Source organism: Dipodomys ordii, unplaced genomic scaffold, assembly GCF_000151885.1.
Source record: "Dipodomys ordii isolate 6190 unplaced genomic scaffold, Dord_2.0 Scaffold158, whole genome shotgun sequence".
Classification (NCBI taxonomy): domain Eukaryota; kingdom Metazoa; phylum Chordata; class Mammalia; order Rodentia; family Heteromyidae; genus Dipodomys; species Dipodomys ordii.
The window spans coordinates 944,102-948,592 of NW_012267374.1; the positions used below are offsets into that span (position 1 = coordinate 944,102).

Below are 4,491 nucleotides of genomic sequence, written 5' to 3' on the forward strand. Positions count from 1 at the left end.
GAACATTACAGTCTTTATAATTTTACTCAGATTAAAACTTTTAAGCTGCTTTTAAAAAGAAAATAGGCTGAGTGTTAGTGGCTCATGCCTGTAATCTTAGCTACTCAGGAGGCTGAGATCTGATGTTCACAGTTCAAAGCCAGCCTGGGCAAGAAAGCCTGTGACTCTCACCCTCTAATCAATCATAGAAAATGTCAGAAATACATAGTAGCTCAAGTGGTAACCTTGTCCAGGGACAGCACACAAGCCCTGAGTTTTAGCCCCACAACCAAAGAAAAAGGAAAATAATCAGGTGTTGTGTGTTACTTTATGCCAGAATTAACTTATTGTTCAATCTAAGTTTACTGATGATTGTAAGGTTTAGAAAATTTCTAACACTTCCAGATAAATGGTTTATTATTACTTCCACACCTGTCTTATTGAAATTCCCATGGCTTTTGAAATAACTATATTTATTTTCACATAAGATTATTTTTGGGGGAGAGGGGGACAGTCCTGAGGTTGAACTAGGGCCTGGGAGCTGTCCCTGAGCCTCTTTGTGCTCAAGGCTAGCATTCTACCATTTGAGCCACAACACCACTTCCCAGCCTTTTCTGAGTAGTTTCTGGAGATGAGTCTCAGGGACTTTGCTGCCCAGGATGGCTTCAAACCATGATCCACAGACCTCAGCCTCCTGAGAAACTAAGAGTACAGGTGTGAGCCAATGCTGCCCAGCTAGACTTCAGTAATCTTAAGCAGAAACTAAACTCTGCATCCATTTTTTTTACTCTGGTTAAGTGGCACAAACCACTCTTTTCCTATCACTAAGAAATCCTACAGTTATGAGCTAAAACCCCTCAATCTATAAGCACCTTCTCATTTGTCCAATTAATTCACTGAGTTCTTACCTAGCTCCATTGTTATATAACTGCCTTTTACTAAAGCAAATCATTTGTTTCTTCCGTTCTGAGATATTTGCAACCTCACTCTTATTTGCAAATCTTCAAGGAAATTTTATTTGCCAGAAAGAGACCTGAGAATGGAAGAACACTACTACATTGTTCGTGGAATCTATGACATAGGGGTTAACTACAAAGTGTTCCCATCAATCATTAAAATTAAGACCACCCCAGCTCATTCATTCTATAGATCCTCTATCACATGCTTACAACTGGGAGTATCCTGGGGAATTTGTTTTCATCATTAGCTGATTACTTTTAATGTATGAATGACCAAAACACGGTAAATCTCTCAAGATCCCAAGTGTCACTTTAAAAGTTGTTTAGTGAATAATGATGAAATGGAGGACACTCACAATAATTCTTGGACTCCTGGAGATCCTAAGACATGCTACAAAAATAGGTCTTTATTCTTAGGAAAATATAGTCAGAGCTAGCTTCCTTATGCTATACATAAAATCTTAACATCAGAGGCAGTACAGATAGTACAGAGTTTTAAACTGATCTCCAAACAAGCACAAACCCACTACTTTGAAGGAAAAAAAATAAAACAATTTGAGGTTTTTGGCGAACGACAGTACTTCACACATCTAATCCAAATCAAAAGGCCTGCAGACACTTTTCAGTGAGATGAAAGGAATGAAATAAATATAAATCCTATGGATAAATAAAGGTAAAAGAATTTAAATAAACACAACTAATTTTTTAATGAAAATACTAATCAGGTACAAGCTTTTGTTTCTCAATGTCAGACTTCTAAATGTTTATCAGACTACTGTTAATATTAAAAACCTATCTTTGACCCAGTGTTAGTAATAATACTGATTTGTATTTGCAAAAAAAGTTGTTTTTCCAACTGGATGCTTCTGGCCCAGAAAAATATTTTAGGTCTATTACTGAAGGCAGACTGTGGTGTTAATGTAACCAATGTCTTAAGAACTTTTAAAAAGTGACAGACCTCAAAAGTCCATCTACTCTTTTGCCCAGTTAAAAATTATGAGCAATGGTTCATAATTAGCATCTTAAGTAGTGGCATGCCCTATTGAGTGGTATGATTACTGAGTAAATTACTACACCTTGAAGACAAACTCCTCAAGTCTGTTTTATTATCATGTAAGTTGTTCATTAACTGTATACCCACTGGGGAGAACAATTATGGTGGGTATTCTTGGGAAGTTGCAGAAACCAAGCAATCACTTACTTTAGGGGTTAGCTCCCTCCATTGCAAAATCCCCTTCTATTTCTCCTCATAAAATAGAAATTGTTGTATTTGTAATAACATGGTAATGCTTTGCTCTTTTCTGATTAAGTGATTTTTGGCTTAGCAGTAAAAAAAGTTGTACTGGTCAATTTTGTCTGCGAAGTTTGGTGTTTGTCATTCAAATATCTAACATACAAATGAACAACTCAGATCACTCCATTTGTCACTCCTATTTTATGAGAAAAATGCTTATATTTTGCTGTCAGATTAAGCAGTAATCTGGAAAAAAGTTCTCACGATGCTACAAAGTGCAATCATGAGTGTGCAACAAATTTTGTGCTCAATTTTGCATTTTTGAACATGTAACTGGTTGCAATGGCTAAAAATCTTCTACCAAAAAAGCATGCTTGAGAGAGAATACAAATAACACAATTGTCTCACAGCAACTTTCTGAAAACTGGTGAAACTAAATTTATGTCACTTTCAATTGCCGAGTAGTCTGCAGAAACAAAATCTTGCGTCTGTTTTGGTTAGGTAACTTTCCTTTTAACAATCAGAATGCTTTAAGGATACACTTTTCACCCCAAGGAAGGGAGTTGACTGTTGGAATTATGACCCTTTCCTTGACAATATATACAAAACTTCTTTAACTTGTCATCTGTCCATTCTTTGAAGCTGTCAAAGCCAAGAACCCATAAACAAATCACAAATAGCAATTACCTACATTAGTTAACATTCCCCTTTTAACATGTTGACATTTTTACTGAAGAATTAGTCATTTTGCATTTCCATTTCTCATATCCCATGACATTCCATATAAATCGCATTATTGCTTTATAGGCCACACAACATTCAAAATTATGTTTATATGCATTGCCTGTTTTCCTTGATCTGATTAAGTTTGATACTGATTTTACTACAGAAATTTAAGTTTGAAAATACCAAAAGTTAGTATTACTTCTCAGAACTTAATTGTTCACATTACTAATCACTACATGCATATTTAGCTCTGATTATATTGCTCAAAAACTGCACCCATTATCAGAACAGTGCAAATGATAATTTTTAAAGTAATCATAATGGCTTGAATTCAAAGTTATTCAAATGAACACTGTCAAGTAATTTCACTTGAGTGTATATATAATTCATCTCCAGTTACCCATATCACCATATCGTCTCCAATTTCTTTATATGTTTTCCCTCCCACATCACCAAACTAAGAATGCCAAATGGTCTTTGAAATCCAGAGCTCCATATTTTAATGTTTTCTTAAAGAACACATTTGTGAACTCACAAAAGTGTTCATTTCCCAACATTTAACAATGCAATTCTTACTTTAAGTCAAACAAACCTGTCCTAAAAATCCCAACAAATAATTCTGAGAATTAACTTAAACACCTTGACAGTGTCCCTTAAAAATGGTATGACAGTTAAGTGCCAAGAGGCATGGCAATGACCTCTTAGATGGGATCATTTAAACTCCTTGGACCTGGGAAATAAATGCCAGCACCAAGGATTACACTGAACTTCAATTCTACTGAAGGCTACATTTAGTTTACCCACTTTCCACAACCCTATCGTATCTATTATGTTAAGATGAAATGTAAGTGTTTTGTGTAGCCCTCAAACTTATATTAAGATTTGAGAGAGATGTACTTTAAAAAAAGCACAGGGTAATATATAAAATCAGTGGCAGAAAGTTTCATTAAGCACCAGGAACAAGTTTTTGTCACCCCATACTCATTTGTAGGTAAGTTTCAATAACCGGCAAGGCACATTTACATATATTCCAATGAATACTTATTGACAAATTTTAAATTACACTCTATGTCCCAGCTATCCCAGTAACTGACATACAACATACTAAAATGGTTTATTAAGGTAACAAAAAAAGAAAAAAAAAAAACAATTAATGTGAAACATACAGGCTATTGGCAACCACTACTCTAAATTATGGAAGTACAAATAAACATACTGAAATGTGTGCAATTCTAAGTTTTTAAACCAGAAGTTTTCTATTCTAACACACATTTATATTAATGACACATAAAAAAAATAAAAACTTTATTACAAAAATAAGTTACACTCGCCTCCAGCTTACAGTATAAAACAATTTTATTTGCAGGAATGCAAAATGATTGTTTGCCATGAGCATTTTGAACATATGACATGTCTAATTTTCTTGTTAAATTTGCATTACTGGGGAACTGGTGTGTATAAAACCTTAATTAAGTATAAGCTCTGATCTTCATTGTGGTGCCTATTGGGTATGTGATATAACTGCAGTATCCCTTTGGGGAAAGGGGTAAAAGGGATTTCTTTACACCAAGTCCTAATTAAACTATAAATTTA

At 34.5% G+C, this 4,491-nt stretch overlaps 1 protein-coding gene across 3 annotated transcripts in view; it reads right to left on the reverse strand.

Moving 5' to 3' along the window:
• Positions 1-1,325: 1,325 nt before the first annotated feature.
• The window catches only part of Syncrip (synaptotagmin binding, cytoplasmic RNA interacting protein), a 37,629-nt gene continuing 34,463 nt past the window's right edge, over positions 1,326-4,491 (reverse strand). For all 3 annotated transcript variants that reach the window (XM_013032863.1, XM_013032862.1, XM_013032865.1), the window contains one exon: positions 1,326-4,491. This exon is cut by the window's right edge. The gene's annotated coding sequence lies outside the window, so the exon portion shown is untranslated.